Below are 13,019 nucleotides of genomic sequence, written 5' to 3' on the forward strand. Positions count from 1 at the left end.
ATGGAGCAGAATGGAGAGCCCAGGAAAAAAATTGTGCACCTATGGACAACTGGTTTTCAATATTGGGAAAAAAGACAGTCTCTTTAATAAATGGTGCTGGGAAAATTGGATATCCACATGCAAAAAATGAGACTAGACCCCTACCTCTCACCATATACAAAAGTCAACTCAAAATGGATAGAAAGGCTTAAACATAAAACCCAAAACTATGGAACTACTAGAAGAAAACATAGAGGAAGTGCCTTATAACATTGGGTTGGGCAAGGATTTTAAATAAAACCTAAAAAGCACAGGTGACACAAGCAAAAACAAATAATTAGGATTAAAACAAACAAAACCATTTACACCGCAAAAGAAACAATTAACAGAGTGAAGAGCCAATCTCTACAAAAGGAAAAAAAATTGCAAATTATACATCTCACAAGTTGTTAATATCCAGAATATATAAGCAACTTAACAAGAAACACACACACACACACACACACAAACACACACACACACGACATAGTTTAAAAGTGGACAAACAACGTTACTAGATATTTCTCAAAAGAAGACATACAAATGGGTAACAGGCATATGCAAAAATGCTCAGCGTCACCAATCATCAGGGAAATTCACATTAAAACCACAATGAGATACCACTTCACTCTAGTTAGAATAGCTATTATAAAAAAGACAAAAAAAAGTGTTGGCAATGATCTGGAGAAAAGGAAACACTTTTACACACTGCTTGTGGAATTGTAAATCAGTACAGCAACTATGGAAAACAGTATGGAGCTTTCTCAAAAAATTAAAAATAGAACTACCATATTATCCAGTAATTTCACTACTGGTTATATATCCAAAGGAAATGAAATCATGTCAAAAATATATCTATACTCCCATGTTTATTGCAGCACTATTTACAATAGCCAAGATAAGGAATCAACCTAACTATACAGCAATAAATGAAATAAAGAAATAAAAAAAAATTTGGTATATATACACATTGGAATACTATTCAGTCATAAAAAAGAATGAAATTCTGTCATTTTTTTTGACAACATGGATGAACCTGGAGGACAGCATGTTAAGTGAAATATGCTAGGCATAGAAAGGCAAATACTGCATGGTCTCACTCATATGTGGAATCTGGAAAAAAAAAAAGTTGATATAGATGCAGGAAGTAGAACAGTGGTTACCAGAGACTGAGGAGGAAAGGTGGAAGAGAAAGATGACAAGAGGGTACAAAGTCACAATGAGAAGGAATAAGTTCTAGTCTTCTATTGCACAGTAGGGAGACTATGGCTAACTATAAGGTATTGTATATTACAAAACGGCTAGAAGAAAAGCTTTTGAATGTTCTCTCCACAAAGAAATAATAAATATATGAGGCGATAGACATACTAACTACTCGGGTTTCTTCATTATATAACATACATATATATATAAACATTAATTGTATCCCATAAATATGTACAATTGCAATGGCAATCTTAAAATTATACATAAAACTATATTACATACTCACTGTTACAGTATCTCTCAATATACTCACATATTTTCATAATATTAAATTTCTATGTTCCTAAAACATTTTTTATGGCTAATACTTTAGTTTGGATCATCAGAGCCAAAGAAATAAATATGTGAGTCATTTCCAAATAGAGAGTTATACTGCAGAGATAAAACCTTTCAGAATTCATGGATTCTTTTAATAGCGGTAACAGAGAACAGCACATTTTTACCTGTTCAATAGATTAACATTTAAATCCTGGTCCTCTATAGAATTGTGCAAATAGATAAAGGGGGGAGGGGTGTCTAAAACAATTATGTAAGATAGTCAAGATAGCATAATAGAATGTGCATTTGAAATACCTAGATTAAAATATAGGCGATTGAATTAAAACATGGCAATTCTCAACAACCTAAAAACTAAAAATTTCAGGTTTCTGTGAGACAAGATGTCATCTTACATTATCTTTTTTTTTTTTTTAATTGAGACGGAGTTTCACTCTTGTCACTCAGGCTGGAGTGCTGTGGCACAATCTCGGCTCACTGCAACCTCTGCCTCGTGGGTTCAAGAGATTCTCCTGACTCAGCCTTCTGACTAGCTGGGATTACAGGCACCTGCCACCATGCCCAGCTAATTTTTGTATTTTTACTAGAGACAGGGTTTCACCGTGTTGGCCAGGCTGGTCTCAAACTCCTGACATCAGGTGATTCACCCTCCTTGGCCTCCCAAAGTCCTGGGATTACAGGCATGAGCAATCGTGCCTGGCCTTATTTCCTTAATAGTCTAGAGTCAAAACTGAAATAATTTCATCACACTCATGGCATCATAATAACCATCTTCTGTGATCCCTTCTGTCATTTGACTGTTTTATACACAGAAAGTTTATTTTATTATTATAAGTTTGCAAAGCCCTTTTTTGACAGCATATTAATGTATCCTAATAATACTGTATTCAATGAATAAATCCTCATATATAGATCAGTAATCACACACACACACATTTTATGATCTACCCAGAGCAGTTTATAATTTTATTATAAAGTTTCATTTGAGGAGTCATGTAACTATGTTATATTCAAACCTGTGTTATGAGTTATGTGGTAAAAAAGGTCTTCCCTAATTATATTTCTAATTAAAGTTTCCCTATAAATCCTTTTCTCCAACTCATTGATCATTTTTGTGATATTTGAACCATTTCAACATTCCTACATGTTAGATGAATCCAATAGTCTAATAATGTTTTGAATATTTGTTTATATTTTTTCAAAAAATACTGAAAAATCTCTGGTTTTATTTTCCCTTTATTACCCCTTTCCTGCTTGCATTTGATATCATTTTGTTAGACTGTCCATTGGTTTCTATACTAAATTATAAATGCTTGCCTTACTTCATGAGTTCTACATCTTTCACTGTATCTTGAAACCTATTTTTCAAATTCTGGAAACAAAAGACATTAACATTGCACTTAAGCTATCGACTATAAAGCTGTTACTAGTTTAACTCAAATTACCCTATGTGGAGAATTCATCTCCCAACACACAATTGTTGAATCTTTATATGTAGAAAGACATATCAAATATACTATGTTTAAGACAGTTAATTGCCCCTTGCTCGTGAGGAAAACAGAAATATTTTGTTAGCAGGTGTTACTTACTGAGTAGCTGGACTGCCTCAGTAAAAGTCCAAGAACAGCAATTTGGAGGGAGCAAATACAGCGACATAGAAAGAAATTCTACTTTCTGAGGAATCTTAAATGCTTTTAAACCATGCTCTTCTTCATGAGACACTGAAAGCACCTGGCCTTTCCATCTTTCATGCCATATTCCTTTTCAGGGTCTAGGACTTAATTTAGCAAATACATCAGCTTTTTTGTCACTTGCTTCTTAAGAATTCTTTGTGCTTCCCATACTAGTGGATCCTTTCTGCCTTAATTGCCTCAGACTAATCAAGTAAACTAAATTCTCATTCTCTCAATGAACAATAGGTAAGCATTAACTGAAATCTCATAAATATCTGTATTTAATCTTTCTATGAAAACAGACATGTAGTCTCTGTTTCCCACTGAGAGGTGAGGCCAGCTGGGCTTGGGCTTCTGGGTCGGGTGGGGACTTGGAGAACTTTTCTGTCTAGCTAAAGAATTGTAAACACACCAATCAGTGCTCTGTGTCTAGCTAAAGCTTTGTAAACACACCAATCAGCACTCTGTAAAAACGCACCAATCAGCACTCTGTAAAATTGATCTATCAGCACTCTGTAAAATGGACCAATCAGCGCTCTGTAAAATGGACCAATCAGCAGGATGTGGGCGGGCCAATAAGGGAATAAAAGCTGGCCATCTGAGCCAGCAGCAGAAACCAGCTGGGGTCCCCTTCCACACTTTCGAAGCTTTGTTCTTTCGCTCTTCGCTCTTCACAATAAATCTTGCTGTTGCTCACTCTTTGGGTCTGCACTACCTTTATGAGCTGTAACACTCACTGGGAAGGTGTGCAGCTTCACTCCTGAAGTCAGCGAGACCACGAACTCACCGGGAGGAACAAACAACTCCGGACGCACCACCTTTAAGAGCTGTAACACTCACTACAAAGGTCTGCGGCTTCACTCCTGAAATCAAGCGAGACCACGAACTCCCCGGAAGGAAGAAATTCCAGACATATCTGAACATCTGAAAGAACAAACTCTGGACACACCATCTTTAAGAACTGTAACACTCACTGCGAGGGTACATGGCTTCATTCTTGAAGTCAGCGAGACCAAGAACCCACCAAAAGGAACCAATTCCGGACACACTACCACTAAGCCTCAGTGCCGAACATAGCATCTGACTGTGTGATGTCCACACACGTTTGTTAAACACTTCACGTGGTGATAATATTTACATGTAAAAAAGTCTCCTAGAGTTTTAAAAATATTAGTTCTTTTGACTCAAACATACATAGACATATTATTTTTCCTTGTAATAAAACAAGATGTTGTTATTAATAAGGTTCTCTACATTCTCATTTATAAAATCTCTCCTACCTTTCCCATGGCAATATGATTTTATGAACAGCTAGGAATGTCTTTCTGTTTTTTTCACATCTGCTCACTGATTCAAACACCAAGTTTCCATTTTCTCATCAACAAAGTGGTCAATAAATAAGAAACAACCTCTTCCTCATAGTATAGTTAAGAGGATTAAATACAGCAAATTACTCAAGAGTAGATTTACTCAAAAATGCCTACCAGATATTCCCAATGCTCAATAAATATCAATTGCCTTTTTCTCTTTCTCTTTTTGTTGCTGCAAAACAAAATATCATCTGCAACTATTTGATTAAGAAAAGATGAGACTCTCCATTTACATAAAGCCTTTTTCAACCTTAGAAAGTAAGCAAACTTACAGAGCAGTGCTAAACACAAATACCAGTTGTGTAGGTGACAGAGAGCTGAAGTTAAGTTCACTAAATCACGAAAGAATACAAAGTTTAATAAAGAGGAGTTTAATTGGAAACTGTAGTACCTCCATCTGCTCCAACATCTTTTATTGGATCCTGATTATTATTGCCCGTGGCAGATAAGCTTTAGACCACTCTGAATAAGGTGAAGTGTGACACTAATTGTTACATTTGAACTTTTACCAGATTAGAAATTGTGCAGCTATGCACACACCATATAATAAATTTCAGGTCCCTTTTTTCTGTTTTCAGGAGATTACTTCTATCTAGGATGTTTTGATGTATTATTTAGAAACCAATTTTGCACAGGATAATATGTTCCCTAAGACTTTGTGTCAGGTGAAAGGAAGGAACACAGCCACACCAGTCTCGTGCAAAGGAAGATGTAATTAGCATCCACCTTCCTAAATGCAAGGCCAACCCAATCTGCAGGTCAATTACAGAACCAAAAATATTGTCTTTGTTTAGGAAAAGTACCTCTTTACATGAAAAAAAATCTCTGGAAGAACTGATCCAATTCAGAGGAAGGAGAAAATGAACCAACACTTAGAATATAACAGGCTAGGCACAAAACTCTACTAAGAGGAACTGTTATTCATAGTTAACAGAAAAATGAGCTCATGGAAGTTAAATGGAAGTCACACAGCTAGCAAGTAAATAAACAAGGATTCAAACTTAGCAGGGTGTTTTTTCTACCTTTCAAACACACTTGATTCTACTCCTCCTTCCTGTTTCATAAGCAAAAGGCTCAGAGGATTGTTGCTAGGATCAAATTAATAATGTATTAAGTAAAAGAAATGTGCTTTAAAACCTGAAGGATGGAGGTGTCTGGTAAACACATAGGCACACCCTGACCCAGTTTTTCCACAGTAAAATGGAATGTTGCAAAAATAAAATTGGATGAAATTCTAAGAACACTTTAGAAAGTTAAAATACTGTAATTTTGTTGTTGTTGTTGTTGTTATTTTTGAGACAGAGTCTCGCTCTGTCACTCAGGCTGGAGTGCAGTGGTATGATCTCAGCTCACTGCGACCCCAGCCTCCTGGATTCAAGTGATTCTCCTGCCTCAGCCTCCTGAGTAGCTGGGATTACAGACATGCGCCACCATGTCCAGCTAATTTTTGTATTTTTAGTAGAGACAGGGTTTTGCCATGTTGGCCAGGCTGGTCTTGAACTCCTGACCTAAGGCAATCCACCCGCCTTGGCCTACCAAAGTGCTGGGATTACAGCACTGTAATGCATTTTAATTGCATTTGTGTTATTTACAGTAAAGAATCAGAAAGCCATGTGCCTTGAAACCCTTCTTTCTTCCCTTACTTTTCCTCCTCACTTCTCTTTCACCTCTCTCCTGTCACATATTCCCATATGTGAAGATAGCTAAGTCCTTAAAACAAATTTTCAAGAAAATAAAAATAGAGGGTGAGGAGGAGAATGTATAAAAGCTTCAGGGAGGAAGGAAATTGTATTCATAGCTAAGGACAGCATTCTCAGAATTCTTTCAGAATTATAAAATATCCTTATTTATTTGATTTATAAGCTCCTTAAGGGCAGGGATGGTATCTTAAGGCTCTTTGTACTCCCAGCAAGTAGCACAGAAAAAAAAACCTTACTAAATGTTTACAGTTGGTAGACAACACATACACGGAGAGGGAGAGAAAGAGAGGGGAATTATTATTAATTTATAGTGCTCCTTCACTGCAAGAATTTTACTGCACCCCTCTTGTCTGTTCTCATGCTGCTAATAAGGACATACCTGAGACTGGGTAATGTGTAAAGGAAAGAGGTTGACTCACAGTTCAGTGAGGCTGGGAGGCCTCAGGAAACTTACAATTATGGCAAAAGGGGAAGCAAACATGTCCTTCTTCACATGGCAGCAGGAAGGAAAAGTGCCAAGCAAGGGGGGAAAAGCCCCTTAAAAAAAATCAGGTCTTGTGAGGACTCACTCACTATCACAAGAACAGGAGCATGGGGGTAACCATCCCCACGATTCAATTACCTCCCACTGTGTCCCTCTCACAACAGGTGGGGATTGTGGGAACTACAATTCAAGATAAAATTTGGGTGGGGACACAGCCAAACCACATCACCTCTTGAGATTACTGAAACAACTATGACAAGTTTCAAATGCAGATTAGAAGTTTCATATTTTAACAGGGGAATCAAAAAGAATTAAAAATTCAAATTAAGTGGCCAGTAGGTAGGGAGAAACCAGCAAATTATGATGTAAACAAAGGCAAGGGAAAAAATTGTTTTAGGAAGAGAAAGGATAGCATCAGTTTCTACAGTGAGGTCAAGTATAATATGTAAGGAGGTGTCCAAAGGATTAAGCAACAAGGAGCACATTGATAAACTCATCAGAAGAAGTAAATTGACTCAGTCTTCTAATATGACTATAGTTTTGTTTATTGAAAGGACATCTAAAATGTCTAAATTATCTCATGCTGATTTACATGAAAAACCAATTGCCCATAATAAATGCATTCATCCATTTGTACAAATTGAGCACTTGCTATCATTGTGCTGGACAGTGGGGATAAAGAATAGATAAATATTGTGAATGTTTAGGCCACCATTCATCTACTTTACCATTTTTCTCAAACTTTGGTTTGCATCAACATCACCTTGAGAGGCCTCTGGAAAATACATTTGGAAACCACATAATTTTCATTTGGATTTAGCCCAAAACTGAGTGAATTTGAATCATCCACTATAGGACCGAAGTATCCATATTTTTATAAACTTCAAAGGTAATTTTAATGCACATCAATGTTTTAAACCCTAACATATTATTTCTCTAATAACCATATTGTAAAGGTAAATCTGTGGTTTCCATTTCTATTTCAGAAAGACGGAAAACTCAGATAACCTAAAAATTCTCAAGCTCTAACACCAAGAAATGCTGGGTAGAATATAATATGTTTTTGCTTCTGGTTAAAATGTAAAAGATGAAAAAAACCTTGGTTCTTTTAGTAACAATGAGAAAAACCTAGACCAAAGAAGTTATCATTTTAATGTGACTAAGGAAGATTAGATGCTTCAAAGAAGCCTTGATAAACTGGCATTTGTACATACTGAATTATTCCATACCTTGGTACAGGTATCTGGTTTAGCTATGGCAAATTAAAGTGAGAGGTGCTAAAGATGGAAAGATTTTATGGAAAATAAGAGAGGTCAGAATTACCTTGAATGATCATGTGACTGAACTGGAGTATAAAAAACGTCCAAGCATGAAACAAATTGCTGGTCAGCTAATTCTCTCCACCAACAATACCCTCAAATTTTGCAAAAAGAGCTGCAGTAAAGGAGGATCTGAAAACACGATCCTGTGCGTTCTCAAAATGACTGGATTTTTGAGTCCTAAAGGTGATGAATCCGAAGAATAACCAACATATTGGAAAGTGCAGCCAACTCGCTCTAAACTCAAATATTTACAAGCTAAAAGGGGGTTGAATTCAATAAAATTATAGCTGTTGCCCAGCCTTAACTCAACACAATATGCTAAGGACAATAAATGATAAGGACCTCATTTAATCACATAACCTAGGAAAGGGACTTTATTCTCTGGACTTCAGAACAACCAATATGTTACTTCAATCTCAACTTTTGAATGAATGATATTTGGCATAAAAATCTTAAAAAGTGAAAGGTAGAAAATTTAAATTGAAGTAACAAAGATCTACTGATACAAGTAGAAAACAAATAGTAAGATGATAGACTTGTACCAAAATCATACCATAACTATGTTAAAAGTTACTGGGAAAAAATTCCAAAACTAAACACTGTTTATATGAGACATGCTTAAAATGTCTCCTGTGAACAGTATTCAGTTTTACATATTTAGATTTAGAGATACTAATAGGTTAAAAAGAAGGGAAAAGATACTAAGGCAAACAATAATTATGAGAAAACTAAAGTAGCTATATCAATATACAAAATAGATGTCAAGACAAAAAGTGTTACAAAAAATTACTCATTTCATGGTGACAAAAAGTTAATTTATCAAAAAAACCCACAAAACTAAAGAGGTATACACCTAATAACACAACTTCAAAACATATGAAGCCTTAATCACAGTAAGGGGGCATACTCTTGCCAGTGGACAAAGAAAGGATTCAACTGAACTACAAGTTATAGGTTCCGCTAGACGTTTTGGATTCCTTCTCTCCAAATGTGTATTTTATGTAGTTCAGTATTATTAGTAATCATTTCAGTCATTGTTCACAGTTAAATACCCTGCACAATATGGTAACTTCTCTTCTTGCCTGCCCAGGGTAGTTAACTGTGAACAATAGGAGAGGTAGAGGTGGTTTGCATAATAGGGACAGAGACGAATACATGTGGAACCCAGGCGATCTTCTTGGATGCCAACTGATACTCCTTTGCCCCACTGTAGCTGTAAATATACATTTGGAGGAGCCCTGGACTGAAAATGATTACCAAAGTTTCAGACCACTCCGAAAGGAAGATTCGAGTCACACCAGTTAGTAAGCTACTGAGATCTAACAGCGTGATAGCTGAATTTGAAATGGAGAATGGAAACTAAAAAGAAAAATAACAGGTTTAGCCCCAATATCAACTGCAGATATTGGAGCTGCAATTTATTTCCCTAATATCCTTCTTCCAAATTTCACCTTAAAAATATTAAAGTTATGAATAAGCTAATCCCTGAATTTGTGTGGAGAAGTATTAGGTTGGTGCAAAAGTACTTGCAGTTTTTGCTATTAAAAGTAATAAAAGAGGCCGCATAGAGTTCTCTTGTTCCTTTCTGCCATGCGAGAAATTAAATAGAAGTTGGGTTCTGGAAGAGGGCTCTTACCATAACCCAACCATGCTGACACCCTGATCTTGGACTTCCAGCCTCCAGAACTGTGGGAAATAAACCTGTGATGTTTATAAGCCACACAGTCTATTGCCATTCATTATAGCAGCATTAAGACACAAGGTGTAAAGAAATACGAGTGGCTGCAAAAAGTTGTTTTGTTTTTATTTAGGAGGTTTGGTGCTGCTAAAAGTTTTCTATTCTATATTACCTAAAGTTCTCAATTATCTACTTTCCACTTTTCTCTGAGAAATAAAAGTTAGTATCTGATATGTTTAGGCTTTGTGTCCCCACCCAAATCTCATCTTGAATTATAATTCCCATAATCCCCAGAATCCCCACATGTCAAGGGAGAGACCATGTGGAGGTAACTGCATCATGGGGAGGTTTCCTCCATGCTGTTCTCATGATAGTGAGTGAATTCTCACGAGAGCTCACAGTTTTATAAGGGGCTCTTCCCACTTCGCTCAGCACTTCTTCCTGCCACCTTGTGAGGGTACCTTGCTTCCCCTTCACCTTCCACCATGACTGTAAGTTTCCAGAGGTCTCCTCAGCCATGCTGAACTGTGAGTCAATTAAACCTCTTTCCTTTATAAATTACCCAGTCTTGTGCAGTTCTTTATAGCAGTATGCAAATGGTATAATAGAATATACAAAACATTAAATACCAAAAAAATTAAAAGATATGCCAGATATTTCTACTGAGACTACAAAATATTGCCAAAAATATTTTAAAGAAAATAAAAATAAATACAAAGATATACATGTTAATGTAGCAGAAGATTCAATATTTATAGATACAATTTTCCTCAAATTGATCTGTGAAATTTTTTTTTGAGTTGGGGTCTCCCTCTGTTGCCCAGGTTGGAGTGCAGTGGCATGATCACGGCTCACTGCAGTCTTGAATTCCTGGGCTCAAGCTATCCTCCCACCTCAGCCTCCCAAATACCTGGGACTACAAGTGCATGCCAATAGGCCCAGCTAAATTTTTTGTTATTATGTTTTTTTTAGAGACTGGATCTAGCTATGTTACCAAGGCTGCTCTCAAACTTTTTTCTCAAGTGATCCTCTCACCTCAGCCTCCCAATTTACTGGGATTATAGGCATGAGCCACTGAGCCCAGCTTGATCTATAAAATCTTAATAGATAATTTTACTTATCATTCTAATATTTTACCTCAAAGGACAAAGTTCTGAATTCAGGCTTAGATGACATTACTCAGACTACTTTTAGGTAATAGTGGACTGAGAGTCACAAGAATTCTTTTCCAGTCATGAAGCAAACTACTGACTCAAGATGCAGTGGAACAAAAATTAATTTTATAGAAATGAATACATTAAAGAGATAAATTTAAATGTAATATTTGAAATATTTTGGTAATATTTATAATGTTTTATTTTTATGGCTATATGAGAAAAAATTTTCTTCTCTTTAAGATATATCTAACCCAAAATAGATTTTTTATAAACAAAAATGAAAACTTTTAAAGAAACTGATTCTCACTGACCCCTGGCAATGCAGACACCTTTACATACTCTCCTTACGATTCACAGAAACATTCATTATTTACATAGATTAAATAAGTGTCTGATTTTGCATTACTCACTTTTATTACAAATGGTAAGCCCCATATTAAAGAGGAATAATTCCAACTTCGTACATGAAGTCAATACCTACAAAGCCTTCTCAAGAATATTGGCCTGGTACTTGTGTTCCTAAGGTCTCAGTCTACCAGGTGGTAAAAAAGTTACTCAGCAGACCAGGAACTACAACAACATTTGGGAATTGCTAGGAAAAGGAATTCATCCAATCCATAAATACTGGAGGTAAAATCTGGTAGAGAGAGTTTTGGGGCTTTGCTTCCTAGTTTCAAGATAGAAATGCACTGTCTTGGTTCATTCAAATTGCTATAATAACACACCATAAATCAGGTAGCTTATAAATAACAGAAATTTATATCTCACAGTTCTGGAGGCTGAGAAGTCCAAAATCAAGGTGCTAGAAGATTTGTTGTCTGGTGAGGACATGATTTTTGGCTCATAGATGGTCATCTTCTTGCTGTGTCACTACATGGCAGAAGGGAAAACTCTGGTCTCTTTAGGCCCTTACAAGGGCACTAATCCCATTTATGAGGACTAAATCATGACACAGTCACCTCCCAAAGGCCTCACCTAATACCATTATTTGTGGAGTTAGGATTTCAAGGTATAATTTTTTGGGTGGGGGATATTCGGTTCACAGCTAGCAGTTAATAAAGGATTTAAAAATTCCAATCCAAGAAGCCTTATAAATATTTCGGGATGAAATAAATCCCTTAGACTTAGTAGTTACTGTATATTACACAACTCTAGATTTATGGAAAAAATCAATGAGACACATATAATTAACACCATGGGTGTTCCTAAATAAATCTGGCCACATCTGTTGGGATTTGACATTTTTGTGTGTGGTCAAGAATAAGCTTTGGTGACCACTTTGGCAGCACATACACTAAAATTAAAATGACAGATGATTTGCATAGCTCCTGTGAGTGGATAACATGCAAATTTGTAAAGCATTCCATATTTTTTATTACCACTAGACCAACCCGATAAGAATGCTTAAGTGCGGCCAGGCGCGGTGGCTGATGCCTGTAATCTCAGCACTTTGGGACGCTGAGGCGGGTGGATCACGAGGTCAGGAGATCGAGACCATCCTGGCTAACACGGTGAAACCCCGTCTCTACTAAAATACAAAAAAATTAGCCGGGCGTGGTGGTGGGCGCCTGTAGTCCCAGCTACTAGGGAGGCTGAGGCAGAAGAATGGCGTGAACCTCGGAGGTGGAGCTTGCAGTGAGTGAGCCGAGATCGTGCCACTGCACTCCAGCCCTCTGTCTCAAAAAAAAAAGAAAGAAATGCTTGAGTCCTATACTTGAAAGCAAAAAAGAATATGTACTATCATGAAAACACACAAAACACACTTGAAGAAGATGGCAGATAGGAGGCAGGGCTAATGTGCATATCCCATTTGGCAAAAACATAAAAAGAGACAAAGAAGGTCATTATTTAATGACAAAGGTATCAATTTGGCAAAAGGATAGAACAATTATAAAGATATATATTCACCCAACACAAGACCATCCAGATATATAAAGTAAATATTCTTAGAGCTAAAGAGAGAGATGGATCCTACTAAAACAACAGTTGAGAACTTCAACATCTAGACAAAAATATCAATGAAGAAACATTGGATTTAAACTGTACTTTTGACCAAATGGATCTAAAAGACATTT

The 13,019-nt window shown here is 36.5% G+C and overlaps 1 non-coding gene across 1 annotated transcript; it reads left to right on the top strand.

Moving 5' to 3' along the window:
- The first annotated feature begins 12,214 nt into the window (after positions 1 to 12,214).
- Positions 12,215 to 12,317, top strand: LOC129471741 (U6 spliceosomal RNA). Its single transcript, XR_008653706.1, has one exon. It is a non-coding gene; the product is annotated as a U6 spliceosomal RNA (small nuclear RNA).
- The last annotated feature ends 702 nt before the right edge of the window (positions 12,318 to 13,019 follow it).

Source organism: Symphalangus syndactylus, chromosome 21 (assembly GCF_028878055.3).
Source record: "Symphalangus syndactylus isolate Jambi chromosome 21, NHGRI_mSymSyn1-v2.1_pri, whole genome shotgun sequence".
Taxonomy (NCBI): Eukaryota; Metazoa; Chordata; class Mammalia; order Primates; family Hylobatidae; genus Symphalangus; species Symphalangus syndactylus.